Here is a 26,030-nt window from a genome sequence, read left to right as displayed (position 1 = left end):
TGTTCCTGCCCACATTCAAGACTCTACACTTGCCCTTGTTTGATTTCTATTTTCCCAAGATTTCTGTGTTAATGTCAATTTAAGTCATTTATCTCCATGCGTTGGCATGTGTTCTCCTCATGTTAATTGACTTCTTCACCTAACGAGCCACCATCCAGCAGAGAGTCTGTTCGTCTCGCCAGAACACGATATTTATTGTGCTCAAACGTTGGCGTCCAGCTCTACCAAAGTTCAAACTAAATCATTATTTTACTCCTGACCAGACTATATTATTTATCTGAGATTAATTTAGTGCGTTTACCGCATCAAAAAGCGTGGGTGTTAATTAACGGGGGTGAAAAAGGAATTTGCAATTGTGAATTTTAGTGGTATCCGGGTGTTTATGAACAAGTTACTCAACCTTTATTTCAGCTCTAAGTATTTCTAGGCTGGAAAAACACATTCTCAGGGCTAAAAAATCTCCTTTTATTTAATCAGACCCAACAGAATTTAATGTAAATTAATAATTTATAAATTTATCATTTCTAAACATTAATAATTTCTCACTGAAAATCAAGTTCTCCTCACTCCAAGCCCAGATTTTGGAGATTCCTGCTTTGACTTTTAATGCTTCTGTAGCATTTTTTTGTTCGTTTGTTTGCAGAGGCAGATTAACAAGGTTAAGAAATTAATAAATGCCTTCATTAAAGCGATTTGAGGAGCTGGATAGTGTTTCATATACTCCAGAAAGGCCCATTTTCCACTGGAAAGCAGCAGAAATCCCACGTGCACCTGAGCTAATCGAGCGGGTCCGGCAAGCAAAGGAAATGTGGAATAAATCCACCAAATCATGTTAAGGAAACTTGGGATCTTCTGTGCCGATAAAACCGAGTTTAACCCGGTTCTAATAACCCACCTTTAATTAATCCGTTTGGAAGCAGCAGCTTAAATTAAATCCTTAAAGAAACATTAACAACACCCAGAGCATCTTGATGCTGAGATACCAATGGCACCCACGCGTGCTCCCAAGAGCTCCCAAATCCCCTTGACGCCCATCCAAAGGGCACAAAACCCATCCTACCCAAACGTCGCCTACCCCGGGATATCCTCATTGAGTTGGGCTTTGTGGCTTCTCCAAGCCCAGCCCCGTAATAAATCTGGTCGCGCTCCCGCGGTCGCTTTATGACGATATCACGCGGCTCCGCTCCGTGCGCTCCCGCTGTTTCAAATGCACTATTAGACCATCATCGCAGCCATCGGCGGATTCATTCGCTATTACGACCGTCATCAATTTATCCGGGCTCTGCCAGCTGCAAAAAATCATCACGCCGCGTTATTTTAGGCTCTGGTTTCTTTGGGATTTAAGGACGCGAGGCAGGGAAGGAGAAAAATACTGAGCCTCAGTCACCTCAAAGCTCTGCGCATCCCATAGGGTCACAATAGTTAACTATAATTAACAAAAACGACACGAGAAGACTCTACGGAGATGCGAGGAAAAGCCAATGAATTTGGACTCGATCTTAACCACAATGATCCTACAGTTCTGTAAATATCGGGGAGAAGCGTCGGGATCGGGAGCGAACTGCGATTCCCAAGCTTGGAAGGAATCGCTGTCTCTCCATTCTAATTAATGACGCGCAAATGATGATCGGAGACGAGAAACTAAAATGCGGAGAGGCCGATGCTGAAATAGTTTATGATTTTGTAAGTGTTTCAGGCTTTAGTCTCTTCTTGTAGGGAGACTTGATACTTGTCGACATGATCCTCGATTAATTTATATGTAAATTAAAGCTCTAAATGGAAAGGGATGTACCCAGAGATTCTCATCCTCCATAATCTTGATTGAGAGGGACCAGCTTCTCCTAAACCCAAAGGAAAAGCCCCAAAGCAGAATGAGAAGACGAGGAAGAAAAAAGGCAAACAAAGTCAAAGCCCCCAATGACCCAACAAGAGCAAAGGAAGGAAAAGCAAAGCAAAATAACAAAGAAAAGCACATTTGCAACGTGTTCGACAAGAGCGACTCCCAGGACCCTGTCAAATCCGTCTCCGACAACACCTCGATAACTTTGGCTTCTCTGCAAATAACTTCACAAGAATTATCTTTCCTTTGGAGAAAACGCTACCGAAAACGCGATAAAAACCGACTTTCTTCTGTCTGTCAAGTCTAAATGCCCTTAAAGATCTGGTGAACTTGAGCATAAGCCAGGTTTAAATTTAAAGGCCGAGTGCAACCGCTGTCTGGAACGCACGTCCCCGGTGAACAAAGGAGCAAATACTTTTGGCAAGGGTGGCCGGAGCTGTCTGGTTCAATCAGCGCCTCGGGACAAGAATTAATAAGACGGAATCATTTGGAGATGGACCGGCTGAGAAAATCCCCTTTCAGAGGTCAAAAAGTGGAGAGTTGAGAGCAGAACAGCTAAAACTGAGATGTCTACGAGGAAAGCACAAGTATTTTTAGCTGGGTGGATAACCTGTTGGGTTTAGACACTTTTTATTCCTATTGAATGGATTACGTAGCTGGAACATCACCAAAGGGGACGGCGAGATCTCCGCCATGCCATTTTTGCACCGATGTGGCTCCAAACCCTCTCTAGAAGAAGGAATTTGAACCTTGAGCTGAAGCATCCAAAGTTACTTGGTTGGGTTTTCTTTCATTCGGCGCCCAACAGAACGTCACGCGTGGAATATTTCCAACAACTCTCGAGTCCTTCATTCTTCTGCATCAGCAAGTAGGCTGAAAAATACATCTATTTAGAGAAATATATATATATTTAGAGAAGTATTTACATGAACAAGAAGGGAAGGTCGGCCCAAGCTCCTTCACACATATGTGGAAGGAAAGGGGGAGCGGGATGCATTAAGTCCCGTAACCGTTCTACTCAACGCAACAAGACGCGATCATCACGACGTCTTCACGTGGGACGCGATTCTGAACGCTCCGGTAATCAGGGAAACCTATTTGCCTACGGTACCACCCACTGACGTGCACTGATTAATAGACAAAAGGTGATTTTCACCTAAAAATCCACGTGGAGATGGTTTGTGGAGGTGGGTAGAGAATCCAAGTCTAAAACCAAGAGTAGGTCGCTCAAATATCACTTCCAATGGGCGCTTCACTTTAGTATCTCTTTTACTCTTAAAAACCAGGCAAACAAATAGAAGTAAAGAAGCCGAGCTTATCTTTAGTCTAGCTGAGATTTATTTTCCTCATGAATTTTACTAAATACAAAAGGAACCCGAAGGCAAACCAGCAAACCGCCGTTTAATTCAAGTGATCATTGCTTCATGCAACAACGCTAAATAAGTTTCTGGGTGTTACGGAGCAGAAAAATGATTCTTCTTTTTCAAAAGAAATTATCTATTCACGGCCGGTACGAATAAAAAGATCAATGATCAATTCAGCTCGTGCACTTTGGCATCGACGATGAGCAGGAAATGAACCTGAGGGCAAATTCCTCCCCGCTCTGAAACGCAGAAGAAAAGGGCGAGAGAGCGTGAGAGAAATGATGGAGTTCAGGTCTCTCCATGGGTAGATCAACCACCAAGAGACACCGGTGATCGCCCAGAAGACGTTGAATAAAGAGAAATAAGGAGTAAAATGTATTTGAAGATGGAAGGCGTCTCGTTCTGTCTTCCCTTCGTCGCCCCGAACGTCGCGTCATCCTCTGCTTTCAATTCCCGAGCTGGAAAGCAAACGGGACCGCGATCAAAACGAGAGGCGAAGCTTAATTTTTCATGTAAGAAAATCAATGTGCTTCGAGCAAGGGAAATAAAAGCCTTGAAGGGAGTTCAACGAGGAGCGCTCGTCGCGCCGATAAATATCAAAAAGTGAATGAAGCGAACCAGAATGAGAGGAAATGGCACCGTTTTGGTGCAAAAAGTTGTGAACTTATCGTAAAAGTTGTTAGAAAATAAACCGGGACTTTTCGCCACTCTTTGCTTGACATAAATCCAAGGATTTGGTGGAGCTAAGAGCACAAATTGGTGGCGAATTTTGCGGTTTGAGCTCGAAATTCCAAAAATAATGGGATCAGAACCTTAATTAATGCCTGAGATTGGAGCGCTTATAAAATTGGGCAGTTGGGGAATGGAGAAAACGGAGACGCCAAAATATCCCGGAGGATATTTCTATTAATCAGGATCCTTCACACGCTCCTCCTGTTTTATTGATCATAAAAAAAAATCAATCCATAAACTACATATATAATCCATATAATCCATAAACTACAAATATAATACGCTGACGTTTCTTAAGGGAAATATGGTATAAACTTCTAAGAAAATGCACTAAAACGGATCCCAAAATGCAGCAAAGATTTAGAAAATGAAAAGGGAATAAATTTCCTTTACGGAAGGATTAAGAGGTAATTAATTAAGTCCAGATTTTGGGGTTTCTCTGGGTATAGTATTCAACTCAATAAAAAGCTTCACATCCGTGTTTTCCTGCTGATTTTAATTTGTGCATAAGAGATCAATTTAGTAGCAGCTTTGTTGCTTCTTATATCTGTTTATCCATCTCTCTAAACTTAAATCTTCACTGCTTAAAAATAAATTAGAGAATATTAATATTTCTGGCCTAATTGTTCTTCATGACTCGAATCCAGTTGGGAGCTCCACAACCTCCCCATCAGCCAAGAGCTGGAGGTCTACAAACCCAACTACCTACAGATGAGTCTTCACATGTGGTCTCCTTGGGTCCTTCGCGCACAATCTCCTTGGATCCTTCAGACGTGGTCTCCTTGCAGCCTTCGCGCGTGGTCTCCTTGGGGCCTTCGCGCGTGGTCTCCTTGGGGCCTTCGCGCGTGGTCTCCTTGGGGCCTTCGCGCGTGGTCTCCTTGGGGCCTTCACATGTGGTCTCCTTGGGGCCTTCACACATCATCTCCTTGGGTCCTTCGAACGTGGTCTCCTTGGGTCCTTCACACATCATCTCCTTGGGTCCTTCACATGTGGTCTCTTGGATCCTTCACACGTTGTTTCCTTTGGTCCTTCACACATCGTCTCCTTGGGTCCTTTCACACATCGTCTCCTTGGGTCCTTCACACATCGTCTCCTTGGGTCCTTTCACACATCGTCTCCTTGGGTCCTTCACACATCGTCTCCTTGGGTCCTTCACACGTGGTCTCCTTGGGTCCCTCACATGTGGTCTCCTTGGGTCAGCGGGTGCAGAAAAGTTTCTCAACAGACAATCCACCAGATAAGAACTTCATTAAAAAAGACAGAGAGAGACACAAACCTCTTGGTGAACCTCTGCTATCCCTTCTGAAGATGAAATCCAGATGAGACGCTCCATCCGCAACACGTCACCGAAGAGCATCTGGCCCAAAAGGCCCCTCGGCGTCCTGAGCGTGCTCGGACATATTTTAACAGCGGGGGACGCGGCTGAGCTGGTGTCTCTTATCAATTCCTTTTTTTGTCTTTTCCTTTGATGTCGTTTCAAAAAAGCCAAACGGCAAAATCAAACACAGCGGACCTTTCAAAAGGTTTTGATAGCGCCAGCCTGCTGAGGCCTTTTCAAACGCAATTATTTGAAGCGGGACTAATTCCCAGATGAAAGTCAGCGCTGTCGAGCGAGCTTAAATCCATTCCTCGTCAAACAAGCTCTTGAATCCCTCCTGTTTTGAATGAAATCGTTGATACAACGCATGGATGGTTGGACAACCTTCTCTGGGTGAAGATGTTCCTGCTCATGGTTTGGATTTTAAGGTCGCTTCCAATCCTCTTCCATCATGCAGGTTTTTTACATAAAACCTGGGTTTTTTACCCATTTCTGGGTGCCAAAAGTAGATAACACACAATCCAAAGGGACTTTGTGTTGTCGGTGGACAACAACATCTACCAGGCCCATGGGGAGCTGATTTTTGGGCACACACGTGGTGTAAATAGAAGAGATACTCATCTCTATTGATCTTATCAGCAAAGAACCATCATTCACACACTTCAGGATTTTTGGTCATTGTAATTTTGGTTTGGACGTCTGCATGGGAAGGTTCCATCACCCGGGGACCTGGACTAAGATCCCAATCCTTGAGGAAGGTTCCTAAGACGGTGTCGTGGATCTAAGGAGGAGAGTCTTGATGAAGACCAACCGCTTGGTTCTTTGCTAAACAATTCTGCTCTGAATGAAGTCTGGTTGGCGCTTATCATCTGCTTAAATGGATTTTTGGGGTGCTTCCGCAAGCCATGCCAACATTCACACACCCCAGAACGCAACAACTCTTGTACAAGCGATGGTAGAGGTTACAACCCAACTAGTTCCCGACCATCCCTTATGGACCACGAATCGATCTAAACCTTTTTTCCCATAGACACCACCTGCTTCTGCACCAACCCTGGAAGTTACAACCAGAAACTCCGAAGAGGAGCAACAACACCAACCCCAAATCTACCAAGTCACAGTTTTCTGAGCGATGTGACGCCGGGGGTTGAACAGACAGGGAGATGAGGTTCTTGGGGACGTGGTTTTGAGGTGGACTTGGCCGTGTTGGGTTAACGGTTGGATTTGAGGATCTTAAAGGTCTTTTCCAATCAAACCTATGATTCTCTGCTCATGTTGTGGTTGCGGCCGTTGCCATCAGACCAGAATAAATCCCAGAATAAAGACCAGAATAAAGCGCTCCCTGAATCTTCTACGCATTTGCCTCCTTCTTTTTTCCAGCCTTCAGATCTATTTGGCGTGTCGCTCGGGTATCAGTTATTTTAACAACGGGGCTATAATTTTTAAGACAGTGTAATTAATGAAAAGCTAGAACAGACACAAGTCAAAATAGAGACCATAAAATACCCAACGGCTAATTTACCGGCTTTTATTTCTGGATCTAAGATGCATTTGCTCCATAACAAGAATATATTCTCCGCTCCTCTCCCCATTTTCAATTTCCTGGGTTACTAACGTTGAAAATTCATTAACGAAAGCTCTTTGCATCCATAACTCAGGACATAGAGCTGCTTTTCAAACCTGGCAATAAAGCGTCATTTAAAGCCGGGAAAGAGTTAGCGCTGGTTAAACCAACCACCAACCCAACCGCACTGAATAAAAACCAACATTGCAAAAATAATTGCTCATTAGTAATCACGGATAACGCACAATTCCCAGCCTGTTCTTGCGCCAAACACACAAAAGAACCCGAATGTCATCTCGAGTTTGGTTTTCTGTTGGATTTGCTGTGCGTACGTCGACGGATAGCGCAAGGCATCGAGTGTAATGCTGTCCCCACGTCTATTTTCACAGTTAGTTTAACAAAACCACAACATTTTGCAAGAGTTTCTCACCACTCCGAGTGTTTTTCCTTATTGAGTGACAGCAAGCAAAACAATCTTATTAATAGAAGTGACGCCTTGATTTTCTCCCCTCCTGTTTCTCCTAAACTATCTGCATTAAGATCAATCCAGACAGCAACAAAAGTGGCACAACGGCGCAATAATCTCAGTTCTAACTTATTTACGCACCCCAGAATTCTTGCGAAACAACCGGCCAGCTTGGGCCGCGTCTGGAAGGCCGGATGCTTAATGACGCTCGTTTAATTGCGATTCATTATAATTCAGCGCTAGGTGAATAATGACTCTCCTTTTGGAAACCAGAGGAAAAGTTTTCGGAATCCTCTACGTTTAAGCGAACTAAGTTGAGTTTTGTTACCCGAAGGGCTCGGGGAACGATCGTGCGTTTCCATCCCTCTCGCTCGGCTCGAGCGTCCCGTCCTTCCTCCCATACACAAGACTTTTGTTCTTCAGGAAAATCAGTGGTTTTACCCCAAGAAATATGGTATAAATCACCGCCTGGCTCAACGCTTGCTAATTAGCCATGACTAAGTCCCAATTTAATGCGTACTGACGTGGAGGTTTCCAAATAATCACATCTTCTCCCTTGCTCCACAGTCATCAAATACACATTAGTGAGGTTTTCTTTTAGGAGAGCAGGTGCTGAGACTGAGCGCTGAAAAAAGGCACTTCTGGGTTGGAAAATACGTTAACGAATTAGCGGTAATTAAGTCTGAGTGATGCTTTGAACATTTAAGATGTACGTGAGCCGTTCCTCACCCTTTCAGCAAGACCAGGCCCCGTCGGCCTTGTCGAGCACGACCGGGCCCCATCAGCCTTGTAGAGCAAGACCAGGCCTCATCGGCCTTGTTGAGCAAGACCAGGCCTTGTTGAGCGTGACCAGGCCCCGTCAGCCTTGTCGAGCAAGACCAGGCCCCGTCCGCCTTGTTGAGCGCAATCAGGCCCCGTCGGCCTTGTAGAGCAAGACCAGGCCCCATCGGCCTTGTTGAGCACCACCAGGCCCCATCGGCCTTGTTGAGCAAGACCAGGCCTTGTTGAGCGTGACCAGGCCCCATCAGCCTTGTTGAGCGCGACCAGGCTCCGTCGGCCTTGTTGAGCAAGTTGGAGCGACGGGATCTGTTCCAAACAAAACAGACAAACCTCCAACAAGTTCATCCTCTCCTCAATGTAATAAAACACCCAGCGCCCCCAAAAATGCCGTTTTGAGAAGAAAAGCCAACTCTTGAGGCCAAACACAACATGTATTTTTTAGGATAAACTCGAAAGAAACGAGCGGTTTTCAGAGCCCTCTTTGCTGCATGTTCCAGGGCTGAGCGGTGCTCAAAGGAGAAAGGATGCGGAAAATCCACTGGAATTAAAACTATAGGATCCCACTTAGAGGACGGTATAAAATAAAGATGGAAATAATAGCTGTGAAATGGTATTTCCTCCTGGAAAGGGCTCGTTTGTGTCTTGGGGAGCCCTGAGTTCATAATCAACCTCCACATTCTGGGGTTGAACAGAGAAAATGTAACACCTTTGTAAAACACTTTGAAATCTGAGTGAAAACTACTATTTAAGTGCAAAATATAATTACAGTGAAGAATGCTGCCGGGGAAAGGGGTGTGACATTACTCTTCATAATTAGGCAGAAAAACACAGAGGAAACGGATTGCAAATAAAAAAGGAAAGAAAGAAAAGGATAAATTAAGCTTAACTCACAAAAAACCCTCTTTCAAAAACCATTTGGTATTGTGTCTATACCAGCAAAGCGGCGTTGATCTCGGTGCGCATCACCGCGACCCTTTTCTTTATCTGTAAGATGAAGGTTGATAATTGTTCCCAATTTTTGATAGGCACAAGTAGCAACTCAAAAGATTTGAGCTTTTACTGTCACCTATACTTGGAGAATTCCTACAAAGTGCTCTCCGCTCTTTGTCTAAAAGAATCGCTGCAAAGGTGCTAAGTAGTAGTATTATTATTATGCATAACGCTTCAAACTCTGTACATCTTCAACACAAAGAGGTTCTATACAGCCTTTTAATAACGTCACCAATTTAGATAATTAAAATTATACAAGGCCAAGCGCCTCCAAGCTCCTTTTGACACACTTTGAGGTACCGTCATGATTCCTTCCACATTTTGGGTATGAAATAGGAACGGCATCTCTAGGATTAAGGGTAACAACACGAGATCCGAATTGTCACGATTAATATTTCCTGGAAGGTTTGCACGATCACCATCACGTTGTGAACGGCCACAATTAATCCACTCCAAGTTTTCTCATTTTCTGGAATCTTTGTGCTCTCCCCGGGCTCCCAAGGACTACCCAGAGCTATAACTCACCCGATGAAGTCCAACCCAGTCAGCTTATGTGATAAGAAGTTCCTTGACTGCGCCGGCCTATTGATTAGTTTGTCCGAAAGCGCTGCCTCATTTATTACGGTTTGATTTAAGCAGATAGAGCGCAGCAGAAAGGTCACTCATTTTATCCATTCCTGGCGAACACCAGCCCCGATTCCATTACGACTATTTCCAAATCAATGCTGCTTTACTTTCCCTCCTGAGCGCGGCAGGATCGATGGTGCCCGTTCTGCCTTCGGCGTGTGAAGCATTGCTCAGATACCGGTGCTCCGGTAGAGAGGCCGCCTCCCATTTCCTCGCGCAAACTGGGTAATAAATGCCGTATTCAAATGCATTTTAGTGATTTGATTCTAGAATGGATTAAAATAATTGTGCTAGAATGGCTTCATGCTTTTTTTCCCCCCGTAAAGCCATAAAATGTAACTAAACCAAACGGGCTGCTCTCAGCTCTCACAGGTGAGAAGGAAGACAAGGGATTATCCGCATCGCTGGTCTGTGCCATTTGCTTGCATTCCAGTCTATTTTGATACAACATCTTCAATGTCATTGTCATTTTGAAGCCAGTGAAGAACCTCTCTGGGTTGTTCTTTAAGCCCTAAGGGGTACTGAAGAACCTTTTTTACATCCTCACTAGGTTCCACATTAGATAACGCAGCATTTGCTCGGTGGTCAGGATGGACTTGGGTTTTTAACCAGGTCCGTCTTGGGCTGGGGACATCGCTCCCCTGCTTTACCACCAAACGCCAGTGATGTGACAGCAGCTGTCTGTCCCTTCCCACCTCTCATCTCGGACCGGGAGATGTGTGAAGCACCCCTGGGTAGACCAGCCCCCCTGCCCTCTGGGGTAGACCTGTCACCCCCTACTCTCTAGGCAGACCTGTCACCTCCTGCTCTCCTGGATATACTGGTCACCCCAGCATGTCTGTGGAGACCTGACATCCTGCTTTCTGGGTAGACCTGTCACCCTTGCCCTCCTGGGGGGACTTGCCACCCCTGCTCTGTGGGTAGATTTGTCCCCCTTTGCCTTCCTGCCACCCATGCACTCCAGGGTATACCTGTCGCCCCTGCTCCCCTGGTAGACCTGTCACCCCTACACTCCCGGGTGTACCAGTCACCCCTGTTGCTCTTCTGGGTAGACCAGTCACCCCAGCTCTACTGAATAGACCCTTTTACTCTCCTAGGTAGACCAGCCCCCCTTTGCCCTTCTAGGTAGACCAGTCACACCTGCTCTCCTGAGCAGACCTGTCCTCCTTGCCCTCCTGGGTAGACGGGTCATCCCTGCTCGCCTGGGTACACCAGTTACCCCCCATCTGCCAGCATGACGACCAGGGAGGAATATACGTGCAAAAACCTCCCTCCCTTACTCAGCCATTTATTAATTAACCTCTCATTATAAAAAAGGCTAATCACCGTCACCTACGCCCTTTAACCGCCAGCCCAGAGCTCTAGAAAGCCCCTTCTGAGCGCTATATGCAATCAATGTCATCACTCCAATTCCTGTCCCAGTTCATGGCGTGGGGGTTGGACCAGGTGACCTTTAAACATCCCTTCCAACCCAAACTATTCTATGATCCATTAACTGCCGCAGCTTCGCCGCTGGCCGGTGCCACATTCCAGGTTCCTCATCAGTTTTTACCGGGCTCGTAACGTGCGCTACGTGAAGAGGACGGAGTGTAACTCATTCATCACGCTCTTCAGGTAGCAGCGACCGCGTGCGTTGCCGTTTATCCCGTTTAATTACGTACAGACACCCCAAACACCACCGTTCAGCATTTCAAAGAGTTTGTGTCTTATTCTGTTTCGCTTCTCTTTACCAGAGTTTTAATCCACCCACCCCATTTGCAACCCACGAGCTGCAAATATTCTGGTTTCATTTGCACTTTTCAGGGGGAGAAAACCTTCAGTATTTAAATTACAGCTGGGAAGTCAAAGGCATAACCATTATATCAAATACACACTCTATTTAGTACAACTTAAGGTGAAGGTCCAAGCGAAGTCCCTGCGGCTTCGAATAGAAATTTGAATGAAACGCTGATTTTTAGACTAAAAAGCCCACTCGAGCTGTGAGAACACCGGTGTCCCTTTCCCCGAGGCTTTTTCTGTGTTTCATTCTCAGCATCGCTCTCTAGCTTAATACGATATTTCACCAATGATTTCGAATGGAAAATAACCTAATGGTGTAAAATTACCTATGTGAAATTGGGAGAAAATCCACCGAGTTCGATTAATTCCTTTATTTTCACTGGGTCCAGGGAACTTTTGCCTCAGGGGATGCTGGAAAAGTCCCTTTTTGCCCCAGACTTGCAGGAGTGGTCGGTAAATCAAAGCTGAACTTCAAGCTGTTTTGTCCCAAAAATACAAGCCAAGAAATTAATTCCTATGTAGGATACAAGAGGATAAGTAACACTGAATATGTGGAATTATTTTGTTAGTAAGAATTTCTTTAAAAATCTTTATTATAGGATCGGATATAATGTTAGAGCTCTGGCAGCAAAATCCTTCTAGTTAATTCTACTCAGAAAAAAAAACTGCATTAAAACTTGGTTTAGCTTTTTTAAGCCGGAGATCATCGCTGAGCACCCGTTCCATTAATACGACGCTTGAAGATGAAATGACAGAAGCGCTATCGCTAATTAAACCCTGCAATTTTGTTATATGAGCCAAATTCAAGTCCTTTATCATTCGCTTTACTCATTACCACATCTGGGACAAAAAAAACCCACCATGTATTTTAGAAATTATTTTAACGTTCTTGTAGCCTCTGGTTTTGTTCTGACCTTTTTGCAGTAACTAAGTGGGTTATACATTTATTTATACAAATCAGATTCTGTTTCCTATATCCCAGCAAAGTCATTTAAGTGCAGAAATAATCCTGAGGTCCCTTCACCAAAGCAGCCGCTGGTCCCAATCTCCTCCTCTCCTGTCCCCACATGAATTTTTGTATCTAAGATAAGGCAAAAGGTGCTGATATAAGGAGAAGGATAGAGAAGCAAAAGCTTTGGTTAATGACCAAAATTAGAGCATCTTGGTTGCGTAGTAAATAGGTTTTCCTGCCCCGAGATCACACACCGGGAGGAGAAATGTTCAGCCAGAGTAAACTGATGTATTATACAATTACCACAAATAAAACTGGACCTAAAACTTATTCATAAACCCTCTGGAAAGTACTTAGGAAAAGGGTAAGGGCCTAATCCTGGTGTTTTGGTCAGAAAATCCGTCCCCTTGAAGGTGGGTGAGCCCTGAGCCGTGTGGATCTCGGCCTAACGATTCCTGCTCAATGCCAATTTAGGATCCTCATATACTTTCCCCATCGCCCACTGAATAACATTGAATTGATGTGGGAAGGGGCATGCACGACAGTCACGGCTTTATTAAGGTAGAGATGTTGCCCGATCCCTACCCACACGGGCATAAAAAAACGGCTGGATGGCACCAGAATCACCTCAGGGCTCCAAATGGCGGCACCTGAATCACCTCAGGGCTCAAAATGGCACCAGAATCACCTCAGGGCTCAAAATGGCGGCACCAGAATCACCTCAGGGCTCAAAATGGCGGCACCAGAATCACCTCAGGGTTCAAAATGGCGGCACCAGAGTCACCTCAGGGCTCCAAATGGCGGCACCAGAGTCACCTCAGGGCTCCAAATGGCGGCAACCAGAATCACCTCAGGGCTCCAATGGCGGCACCTGAATCACCTCAGGGTTCAAAATGGTGGCACCAGAATCACCTCAGGGTTCAAAATGGCGGCACCAGAATCACCTCAGGGCTCAAAATGGCGGCACCAGAATCACCTCAGGGCTCAAAATGGCGATACCTGAATCACCTCAGGGCTCAAAATGGCGGCACCAGAATCACCTCAGGGCTCCAATGGCGGCACCAGAATCACCTCAGGGCTCCAAATAGGGGCCCTGGTTCTGGGCTTCAAGAACAATCCTTTTTAAACTAATAACAAACATTAAAAAAAAAGCCAAAGCATTCCAGTGAACTAAAAGACAATGTTCAAAAGTCTCCTTAATCCTTCCAAGCGCATAAAAGCCTCCCGCAGTTCCGCTCCGTGGATGCAACTTTCCCTTCCCTAAACAGCCCTGCCCGCCAGAATACAGCTGGATCAAGAACTATGAGCTCTAAGAAGCAAAATACTGATTCCCCTTCCAAAATCTGACCCTTTTCCATCCTTGGAAGCAAACCCAAAGTGATTTCTCCTTGAGAAGTCATTAGATGGGTTTTAACACACAAGCCCCTCAGAGGTTCCTTTCCTGTCACAAACCAAGGACTTTTCGCTTCTGACCATCAAAACATTCCTGTCAGTACACAAACGGCTTAAAATTCACAACAGGTCTCTTCGCAAACATCGTGTTGTGGCTTCTTGCAGAGGTTGATTAATTTTTAGAGCAATAATTTGCATAAAAATCTTTTCAATCTACTTGCAATTACCAGGAATTGAAACAAGCGACAAACAGCTTTGAGCGCTTGTTTTTCAGCCGGAAAAAAAAAACCCTCATTGAAACCCAAAGCTTCAAGCGTGAAAGTTTAAATACGACTTTGGAGGACTCATAAGCCCACAAATCTTAAGAATGCAACTTAATCTACAGAAAATACCCACAGGTTACGTATATCTTTGTGCGTTGCAATTCGCCTTGTTCCTCACCCCTTCGCCTCACTTCTCACTTCAGTGCCTTTCTATAAATGGGTTTTTTCAAGTTCTAAATTACCGCTGTTGCATTTAATTTGGACACCCAGTTCTCTTCTCCGGTTTCCCTGTGTTTTTAGGTAATTCTTTCTCTTCCTTCCAAGCATTTCGTACAACTCATTTAGAAATAATCGCCCTATAGGATCTGCCCAATTAACGCCACCTCAGATAAACACGGATGGACCCAACTTCACAAAACCAAATGGAGGCCTCTAGGCGCGAAAGTTACGACAAAACCCACCTGGACAACGTGGTTTGCACTTAATTTGAGTCCTTTCAAGCAATGTTGCCAAAGGATTTGTCACCGTTCTTGGAAGGATCCCAGCACATGGTGCCAAGAGAGGGTGTATTCTAGAGCTTTGGTCCCAGCGGCCGTCCAACCATCGGGTTTTCTGCCCTTGGACTTCACAAAATGCCAAAAAATGAGGAGAAATCCGCACTTACGGAAGGTGATGTCATGTACCTTTCCTCCCATATTGATCGCCCATTCACAGTACTTGGCTTCGAAGTAACAGGCAACCCAGAAATAGAAACATAATCAATTATCCCCCCGCTTCTAATTACCCAAAGCCAAACCTGGTGGAAACGCGGCTTTCTAGGCCGTACAAAAAAACCTTTAGAGCCTTATGAAGAAGCTGGAAGAACACAAAAACCCAATTAAATAGATGGTAAATACATTACAACTTACACGGGAAGAGTTTGGCACGTGTATAAAAGCAGAGGGCAGTTTTGCCTTTAAAAGTCAAAGTTCACCTCACGGTAATTTCAGCCCACAGCAATCTCCTAATTGTTCATTAAAAACACATTAATTGTACGGAGAACGCGTAATTTATCGCTGTTTGGAAGTGAAAATAGAAAACCCCAGGGGGGCCAAAGTTGGCATGAAGTTCCACTTCTGATTTATCCCTATCAAATCAATCCCTGGGTACTGTTAATTATTAAAATTCAACAGGATGTTAAATTTCTATGTAAAAAATCGTTCTTAATGAATCCATGCACCAAGCGCGATTGCCATTAATCTGGCGTCGAACTTCCGATTCGCGGAAGTGCAATTATTACCACTATTTTACTCCTACCAATAATAAATGAAACATTCCGCTCAAACCAAATCTTTCTAGATTGTTTTATATATATATATCTGTTAGATCACAGTCTAAACGATAAAAGGAATTACCACAGTAGAGCGCACTTGGTTTTCTTTCTGCTTTTCTGCCTATAGACTACTAAGAATTGGCGTTTTCTCACTGTAGATACGTGCGTGTGCATATATATTATATATATATTCACATACCTACACGTGCGTTTGTGCGTCTATATTTCCGAGATACAAAAATACTCAACTCCAGCAATGCCCACACAAACATACCTGCTTAGATACGTACAAATAAATACAATATACACACAAATAACCACGTATAGTATGGAAACCACCTATAATATATGACCTTGGAGGCTTCTACCAACCAAAATGATTCTGTGCTTCTTCAGCACAATCGAGCAGATAATAAAGTTTCAAGAGGTTCGAAATGGTTTGCACAAGGTTGAAAAAGACCCGGTGTCTTGTTTAATACCGGCGTTAAGGTTTTCTTGCTGCTATACAGTCGTCCAAATGAAATTCAATTAGGCGGGAATAAAGTCGGTACGTCGCGAAGGTTGGAATTATCCCCAGAGTGACATGGAGGTGGGTCAGACAATTCGCCACCTCCAGCTGAGGCTTTTTCTCCAGAGATTAACATACATTACTATGCCTTAAACGACAAGATTTCAGGAATGCGAAGTTCAAAGAGCTGATTTCCCACCTCGCCGCGGGGAGGTCCCAGCGGGCAGGCGCCGATTTAACCACAAAATGATCCCAAATGGGGTTTTGGACGGGAAGGGACGACCGGGGTTGTCATCCCCACTTCACAAAAGAGCCACAAAAGACATCCACTGCAGGAAGGTTCCTAAAGCCACGAACACCCAAAATATTAATACTTATATATTCATAATTCCAGCCACCCTTAAGAGCTTCATAAAGACCAGAAAATGTAACTACCGGAGATGTGGGGATAACGTCGCTCAATGGCACGTGAGATGCTACAAAGTCCAGTAGACACCATTCTATGGAAAACCGGGGAAAAACAGTCCCTAGTAATCTAATTATTAGCGAAAAATCCCCTTCTGAGCCCAAATCTGGTGGGTGTACAAGCAGAAGACGATGGTTACGCACCCACCAGAGCTGATGGTAACGGGCCTGCAACGGCCCCATCCATGCATCATTTTCAATAATTTCTCCTCAAGATATCAAATCTGGATTTAAGGACACGCACCCAATTAAAACCCAAAGCTCCGAGACGTCAAAAAGGCGTTTTAACCGGAGTCCGGCCTTCGCAGAACACGTTAAACCCGGCGCTGGGTTGGCCTCCTCCTCCTCCTCCGCTTCCATTGACTTGTCATGAGGAGCCAAATTACAACAGGACCAAAAGAAACGATAAAAAAGCATAAAGCGGGATTTGCAAGAGCAGCTGTAACCCTTCTAGGCCAAGCAGTCGACAATTAAGTCCTGCCTTGGAAATTTTATGGTGATTTCTGAAGTATAAATGCTGGGCAATAGGTAGGATTTTCCCGCCTTTTTTCTTTGCTCTTATTATTTACCTGTTCATCTTCATTTTGTTACCTGGAAAGCAGAAAAATGACGCTATGGGCAATGCAAACAAGTCACCTGTTGCCACTCAAGGGAAAACCGAGGGGGATTTTTTGTCCCCTCTCCAAAATTATTCGGGCTGTGAAGGCTGGGAATGCGTTTCATGGAGTAACAGAGGGGTGAGGGAAGGTCTTCAGTGCTTATTATTTGAAGAATAATGACCATAAAGGTAGAAAATGGGGTTTTTTCAGTCATAGTTTTGCGAGGGATCTACAAATAAACGTTTATGGGTTATAATGTTGAAAAATCGAGTTCCTCCGGGGAGCCAAACAGGTTGTTCCCAGGATATATTTTGGAAACCATCAGCTGCTGGCTTTCTTATATTTTAAAGTAATGTATATGCCACATTCTACAAAAAAATGAGAAACAAATTGCGCTAAGTCGCTGACGGATTGTACGCTAAGAGGCCAAATATTCAGCAGACACTCACCAAATTGCCTTTTAAAATCTCATTTCTCGCCAGTCTCATTTGGAGCTCACAAGCGTTGGGACGAGGAGCGTTTTCCAACACACGTTCCGGTTGTGTCGGACCATTTTCCCATAGGAATCTCAAAGCATTTTACTCAATTTTATAGGTATTTTTTAGCCGTACGATAAGCACCTGCTCATTCTCATTGAACTTTGTGGCGCAGCTTGGGGAAAATGAGATTATTAGCGCTGGTATGATTGAAAATCTATTAGAAAATCAAGTAAAAAAAGCAATTCTAGCTTTTTTATTTCTTTATTTTAGTTATGCGGTGACCCAGATTGACCTTGTATAAGGGTTTATTTATTTCTGACACGACCCATTTCCCCCCCATATGGGAACAGAACATTTATTTGCAAAGGCCGGCGCCCGGCGAAGGGTGATGAGGGAAACTCCTGGTGATGCAGGAGATGTCAGGAACAATCAGAACTAATGAAATAGTTATTGCTCGCAGGTATTTGGCATATTAATGCCCAGAGACAGAGCTCATTTAGCGAGCCAGAGCCTGGCAATATAAATTATCAGCCACTCCAATCCGACCGCACTCCACGTTTAAGGGCCATTTGAATTGTGCTCAGGTAGTTTCACTCATCTGCAATCTGAGGAATGTGTTAATAAATAGCGGGCTGAATCACACCATTGATTTGTAAGTGGAATTTCCCATTAAAACCTGTCAAGAGCATTACTTTCAAAAAAATTAATGGTATAATATAGCCCAGGGTTCTGCTATAACATACTCCTGACGGTATAGCTCTCCGGTCTCATGATGATGGATAATCTTGTTTATTGCGGATTGCCACTGGAGTTTCTTGCTTTCATACTTCTGCTGTCGCCAGAGCAGCAGCTGGTGTCCACCTCTGGTGGGAAATCCATTAAAAAGTCTTTAAAAATCATAATTCTACACCTTTTGTTCCCCTTTCCCGAGGAGAAACGTTTGTATGGCCGCTATCTCCAAAAACCTTGACTTTTCTCTGCGGGTGTGAGCTTGTTCTCCCAAGTCTGGTGGGTTTGGTGTCTTTTGGGAAACGAGCTCTTCCTGTAGTTATTAACAGATGTATTTGCCGTTCCTGGCATGTTTGGTGACATCTGATATGGAAAGGAGGAGTAATGAGGAACCGCAACAGCCGGGATTGGGCACACATGGGGACTCTTCAGCCTCTACAGGACTTGGGGAATTTGGGATGGAGGCAGATTCAGCTTATGTAAGGAAAAAGAACCAAGAAGGAAGGGAGGATCAAGAAGAGTAAAGAAGGAGGAGGAAGAAAGAAGAAACGAAGTAGAAAGAAGAAACAAAGAAGCAGCAAGAAGAAGCAAGAAGAAGGAAAAAGAATAGAAAGAAGGAAGAAAGAAGAAGGAAGAAGAGGAGAAGAAGGGAGGGAGGGAGGGAGGGAGGGAGGGAGGGAGGGAGGGAGGGAGGGAGGGAGGGAAGGAAGGAAGGAAGGAAGGAAGGAAGGAAGGAAGGAAGGAAGGAAGGAAGGAAGGAAGGAAGGAAGGAAGGAAGGAAGGAAGGAAGGAAGGAAGGAAGGAAGGAAGGAGGAAAAAGGAAGAAAGAAGGAAGAAAAGAGGAGGAAGGAGGAGGAAGAGTAAAGAAGAAGAAAGAAGAGTAAAGAAGGAAGAAGAAAAAAGAAGGAGTAGAGGAGAAGGGAGGAAGGAAGGAAGGGAAGGAGGGAGGGAGGGAGGGAGGGAGGAAGGAAGGAAGGAAGGAAAAGGAAGGAAGGAGGAAAAAGGAAGAAAGAAGGAAGAAAAGAGGAGGAAGGAGGAGGAAGAGTAAAGAAGAAGAAAGAAGAGTAAAGAAGAAGGAAGAAGAAAGAAGAAAGAGTAGAGGAGAAGAAGGGAGGAAGAAGGAGAAGGGAGGAAGAGAGGGAGGGAGGGAGGGAGGGAGGGAGGAAGGAAGGAAGGAAGGAAGGAAGGAAGGAAGGAAGGAAGGAAGGAAGGAAGGAAGGAAGGAAGGAAGGAAGGAAGGAAGGAAGGAAGGAAGGAAGGAAGGAAGGAAGGAAGGAAGGGTAAAGAAGAAGGAAGAAGGACGGAAGGAGGAAGAAAAGAGGAGGAAGGAGGAGGAAGAGTAAAGAAGAAGAAAGAAGAGTAAAGAAGAAGGAAGAAGAAAAAAGAAGAGTAAAGAAGAAGAAAGAAGGAAGAAAGAAGAAAGACAAAAGACGAAGAAAGACAAAGAAAGAAGAAAAGGAGTATTATTTTATTGCATGCTTGAGATTAAAATAATTTCCCACTCGATTCCAAACAAAACGACTGGCAATGAAGCGATGGCGCCCAGGAGTTGGGGTGGCCCGGAGCCAACACAGCCCCGTACGGGGAATCTCCCCCTCGCTCAGGATCGGCAAATTTCCTCGTTAAGGGAATTAACGGCACCACCCCATTTGCGACTGGTTGGTTGAGCACAAACCGCGACTCGCAACCTCCGGCCGTCACCGTCCTGGCGGCGATATCATTTTCCATCGATTGTAATCGAGTTCTATTAATGGCGTAATTCAATTAGACGCAAATCAAGAGAGGACTAATACTTTTAGTAACGTAACATCAGCTTCCGACAAATTCCCTGCCCAGATGGAAAAGCTTGATGGAGTTACTGGTAACACAATATCCCCCTCTGGAGAGATGTTAATGACCCTTTTAATATCAATACAGATTAAGTTGTGGAGAATCAGCGTCTATGTGTAACAGAACTGAATATATTCCTCATAACACATCTGCTATTCCAAAGCACACAGTTATTTTAATTTCCACAACCTGAGTGTATCTCCTTACTCTTTAACGCCAAAAATGATGAGTTGGAAATCTAAAACGACAAAACACTATCATTTTTGCAAAAAACGTTGTGCATACAAAAAGGGACAAAGCAGGAAAAAGGATTTTCGCTTTTGAAATGACTTGTGAAAAATGAGGAAAAGCTCCACCCAAAATCATAATTAGTAATTCCAGACCTACAGAAAAGTAGCAATTGGTCCTTCCTTGGGATCTGGCACAAGACAAGAATTCAAACCTCAACCCGAGCAAGAAACACATCGATTCTTCAGCAGTCAACATGTTGGTCTGTTGGGTCCCACCATGACCACGACCCATTGGGTCCCATCATAACCTTGGTTGGTTGGATCCCACCATGACCACAATCTATTGGGTCCCACATCATGACCTTGGTCTGTTGGGTCCCACCATGACCTTGGTCCATTGGGTCCCACCATGACCTTGGTCCGTTGGATCCCACCACAATCTTGGCCTGATGGGTCCCACCATGACCACAATCCATTGGGTCCCACCATGACCACGGACAGCTGGGTCCCACCATGACCTTGGTTGGTTTGATCCCACCACAACCTTGGCCCGATGGGTCCCACCATGACCTTGGTCCGTTGGGTCCCACCATGACCACAATCTGTTGGGTCCCCTCTCATGACTGCAGCCCATTGGGTCCCACCACAACCATGGTCTGTTGGGTCCCAGCATGACCACGGTCCTTTGGGCCCCACCATGACCTTGGTCCATTGCATCCCACCATGACCTTGGCCCGTTGGGTCCCACCATGACCACAATTTGTTGGGTCCCCACTCGTGACTGCAGCCTGTTGGGTCCCACCACGACCGCGGCCCATTATGTCCCACCATGACCTTGGCCCGTTGGGTCCCATCATGACCACGGTGCTTTGGGTCCCACCATGACCACAACCTGTTGGGTCCCCCCCTTGACCCCAGCCTGTTGGGTCCCACTGTGACCGCAGCCCATTGGGTCCCACCACAACCACGGTCCTTTGAGTCCCAGCATGACCACGATCCATTGGGTCCCAGCACGACCACGACCTGTTGAGTCCCACCATGACCACAATGCGTTGGGTTCCCCGATGACTACAGCTTGTTGGGTCCCACCATGACCTTGGTCCGTTGGGTCCCAGCACGACCACAGTCTGTTAGGTCCTACAATGACCTTGGTCAGTTGGATCCCACCATGACCTTGGTCCGTTGGGTCCCACCATGACCACAACCTGTTGGGTCACACTGTGACCACAATCCGTTGGGTCCCCCTCCATGGCTACAGCCTGCTGGGTCCCACCATGACCGCGGCCCCTTGGGTCCCACCATGACCGCGGCCCCTTGGGTCCCACCATGACCACGGTCCGTTGGGTCCCACCACGACCACAGTCCATTGGGTCCCACAACGACCACGGTGCTTTGGGTCCCACAATGACCACGATCCATTGGGTCCCACAATGAACACAACCTGTTGGGGCCCACCATGACCACAATCTGTTGGGTCCCCCCCATGACCGCAGCCTGTTGAGTCTCACTGTGACCGCAGCCCGCTGGGTCCCACCGTGACCGTGGCCAGTTGGGTGTCCTCAGCACCAGGCAAGAGCAGAAGGAAAGTTTTATGGACTTTTTTCTTCTTCTGAGCATGAGAAGGCAAAGAAGACAAAGGAAAAAAGGAAAAGAATACAGCCAAAGGTCCTTTGGAACCTTTTAAAACGTCTGTCTTCTTCCACCGATGCTTCCCAGAGCAATAAAAAAGGACTGTTGAGCCTAGAAACTCAAAATAATGCTTTTAAGATGCTTTTTAGTCCTTGGATAGAGGTGAAGAGTCTCAGAGAGAAACTCAGGGAGGTTCCTGCACGAATTCTGCACCGAACCAGGACTTTTGGGTAGCGGTGGGACAAGGATGGACGACCCAACTCTGCACGGCACCAACGCCAGGCCAAGATAGTTCATGTCTTGCTCAGAAGTCAACTCTACGCTGAGGGAAGAACGTCCAGCACGGCCCTGGGGAGTCCTGTCTTTAGAAAAAACCTCTCGACACCATTATATCAATTGACCTTGGCCGGAGTCGTCACGGTTCGTCTAATTAGCGCTTGTGGAGCTTGACAGACACATCCAGCGGTTGAGACACTTGCAAACTCCAAACCTGATTTGGTTGCTCAGCACTTCTATGTTCCTCCTCTAAATATACTCCGTGTAAAAGGGACGAGGAACCCAACCAAACCTCTAAAATAAGAGTGATGAGGGCGCTTCAAAGATGCGTAGATGAGGTTCTTGTTCTTGCTGTAAGAGCCCAGTGGAGAACAACACTGAAGATGTTTCATTGAGTCAAATCTCTTGGCTGCTCAGGATGCAGTTTCCCAAAAGAGATGGAAATCGATACGAAAAACTCTGGAGATGACAAAGTTGGGGGTTGTTCACCTTCTGTTCTCAGTGCGACCACGGGCCGGCGCACACGATCAATCCAATTAAACCGATTCTTCATAAAGCACCAGAAAAACAACCAAAATCACCCAAACGTCACCAGTCTCCCTGTTTTAAACTCAACTTTGCGGGGTCAGAAGATGCCCCGTTTTCAAGATATCCAAGACAATGCTATTCCTGCAGCTCCTCTGTTTGACAACCGCGATTTCGCTGAAATTTCGCGCGGCAATTTAGAGTCGTTTCCAATGTATTCTGAATACTTCAGAGCATTTATAACGTTACAGCACATATTGACATTACCATCGACAAATGACTGAAATGGAGACGTTTAACCACGCGTTTATCACGCCTCTCCGAGAATTCACCTTCCTTTATAGCACAGGTATCTCCAAATTCTCGAGCGCGATGTTCTGTCATTACCCCAATTTAGCTGTAGCCCTTCACGTCAAGGCTGCAAACGCGAAACGTCGTCAAAAAGGTTTACAACTACACGACGTGTTACCTCTCAGGAATAATACACTGTATTTTAGCAGTGAATTTACTGTCAGAAATCAACAGATGTGCTCTGCTTGCAGTCATCGCTTTCTATAGTTTGATGGGTTTTCCTTCCAGGAGGTTGAACAGGAGCCCCAAAGGAACAAATCTCAAGCACCCGAGGCTCTCCGCCAATATTAAAAAAAGGATTCCCGAGCATCCTTTATCTCGCAGAGAAGAATAAAATTGCTTTTCAACAGCACAAGTGGTCAAACAGATTGAGAAGTTTCTAGAAAGGTGGGGAGGAGGAGACGGACAACGGACACATTTATTTCCCAATAATAACTGAGGCCGCAAAGCGCGATGTCAGGGACATAGGGACACGTTCGAGAAATAAAAAATCAGGTCAACATTTCACCCAAGGGATAATTTTAACAGAGCGAGGGGATTTTTTTTTGTCTTTAGTTAACTAATCACGGCGGAACACAAACTTCTTCCACCCTTTACACTACAACCCCCTTTTCCACCACGCAAACCCATTGTAGAGTTTTATCCTTCCACGCCAGCAGGAAACGCTCGATTTTGTGGCATTATTTGCTCTCGTAACGCTTCTAAAAGCGCTGCCGGCCCTCTAAAGGACATCTGGTGGAAAATCCACGTGCCCAGCAACTGCTCAATGACTCTCAAAGTTATTTTAGCTGTGGCGTCTCTGTTAGAAGAAGCCAAGCCAGGCGTCCCACGCAACACAAACTTCAGGGCCGAGCTCAGGTAGAACCCAAATTACTCCAGGATGGGATTAACGAGCAGCCCCACGGGTTTGCTTCCAAAGTGGAGATGTATTTATTAATCATTTCCATCTTGGAAGCCCTTAGTTTAGACCACAAACCTTTAACAGTCCTGCCCCAAAGATCTTGCTGTCCCAGCGTAAAACAGGCGATCGCAGCCAAATGGAGAAATGTTGATGGTGCTGGAATGTCTTGGGTCATAGAATAGATCTTTCACGCTAAGTTTTGTGTTAGGAAGGGCAAGGAAGTAGCTGTCACGGATAAATGAATCACATATGAGATCCAGACATCGCTACACTTGGTATAAACGCCACTGAAAACATTCTGGATTTAAAGTCCGCGTCGGTCCTAAAAAAAGCCATAAACCAAGAAGAGCTGAACACAAAACCACTCAAGAAACTCTAGAAAGGAGACGGCTGCTCCAATATAAATCGCTCACCCTCAACTAAGCTCATTTCTACTAAAACCCTTGGAGGTGACGCCGCTCCTGTGCTACCTGTGGCAGCTCCCGGGCCTGGGAACGCGGAGGGCGAAGCGGCAGCGCTGGAGCCGTGGCCGTGCTGACAGGTCCCCGTGATTTATACTGCACCACAGCAAGAAGTGAGCACCAGAGCAGCGGCCGGCGCCGAATCGCTCGCCCACCTCGAGTGCGAGTCGAAGGCACCGAACGCAAAAGTCATTACTAAAAAGGACCTTTGAGATGGAGAGAAATTCCTGATTTAACAACAAAAAAAAGGAATGTATGTTGTGGTTACTTTAATACATCAGCAGAACAAACCGTCCAGAACCATAATAATCAAATACTCCAGAATTTGCATCTGCCAGGAATACATTTTGCATGATCTCCTTCCAAAATGGCAAACGCTGCCCATCATCTATTCTTCACCCCACATACACCTTTTTAACCAGAAAAAGTCCAACGTTGCGCTTTACTTTTTTGTCTCGTCCCCCAAAACGTTTTGCGCCTCAAGCCAGGCGCCCGCGGATGCGCCGTTGGGTACCAAAGTTTGGCACGTGCCCCCGCGCTTCGGGCAGCGGAACTGGCCCCGTCGTGCAGCATCTCCCTTTGTTCCACCAGCGTTTGCTGCCTGTGCCCTGCCTGCTCCTCCTGCCTGCACCTCCCCAGTGGAAAACCCACCGTGAGCAAGCAGAGGCGGCAGCTTTGCCCAAGGAGGGGTAAAATCTGCTTGATTTTACTTAAGGATGGCGACAGGGATGCTCGGGGAAGCACCAACTCAGCCCGGGGCTGCGACGCTGGGCAAACTTTGCCCATTTGCAGCTTGCGAAGCGCAAGGAAGCGGGCGCAAAGCAAAGACGCCGCCTTCGAGATGGGCGTCGCGGACACCCGCGTATCATCGACGGGGTGGGAATCGCAGGGTCGAGACGTGCGGCTGGAAAACAGCCTGGCTTGTTTTGTCCGTGTGTCGCCCAAAGGGGTTTGCAGCACGTTCGGCCCCTGACACAGCAGCTCGGGCACCCACAGAGGCTCTCGCTCCATCCCCTTCTCTGGCAGCAGAGCTGCAAGTCAATCACCTTTTTCCCCAGGGAGCATCACTGCCATGTCTCCCATCTCCCAGCCTTCGAGCTGGAAAAGCAAGAGACACACGAGGTTCACAAGAGAGACGCGTATTCATCATCCTGCTCCGGGTTAGCGGTCCCACCTTCCACGCAAGTAATGGCAGAGGACACCGCTGCGGACACACACGCAAAATAAACCTCTCGCTGTGGCAAAGCAGCATCTCCCAGCTCACTCGCTAACTCCCCAAAAGCAAAAGACCCAGGTTTGTGGCGAGGAAGCACCACCTCCGATTGCCATTTGCATACAGCTGAGAACCTGCGCTTGGCCAGAAAACACCGAGGATTCTTTGCTTTTTTAGCAAAACGTTTCATCTGCAGCACTTTCCCCATCACAAAAACCCCTGCTTTAGTGCTGGCGTGCGGGGAGTTGGTTCCCATTGTTCCTCCGGCGCTGCCGCCAAAGCGATGTGCGCAGACCTGTGCTCGCCTCCTTTATTTCTTGTTGCTGTTGTTCTTTTGCAGGCTCTCCCTTTTCTCAAGGTTTCTCAAGTGACCCTTGGTTGCTTTTGGAGAGAATTAAACGAGCAGCGGAGGGGAATATTCCCTCGCATCCACCATGCACTGACACCCTGCAAAT

At 46.0% G+C, this 26,030-nt stretch overlaps 1 protein-coding gene across 14 annotated transcripts in view; it reads right to left on the bottom strand.

Annotated features, from left to right (window-relative positions):
• LOC136114600 (netrin receptor DCC) overlaps positions 1-26,030 on the bottom strand; it is a 361,710-nt gene that overhangs the window by 234,295 nt on the left and 101,385 nt on the right. The gene's annotated exons all lie outside the window — the stretch shown is intronic.

The sequence above is a fragment of the Patagioenas fasciata genome, chromosome W, assembly GCF_037038585.1.
Source record: "Patagioenas fasciata isolate bPatFas1 chromosome W, bPatFas1.hap1, whole genome shotgun sequence".
In the NCBI taxonomy this organism is placed as follows: domain Eukaryota; kingdom Metazoa; phylum Chordata; class Aves; order Columbiformes; family Columbidae; genus Patagioenas; species Patagioenas fasciata.
The sequence above is the reverse complement of the archived record's forward strand: the minus strand, read 5'-3'. Positions and strand labels throughout refer to the sequence as shown.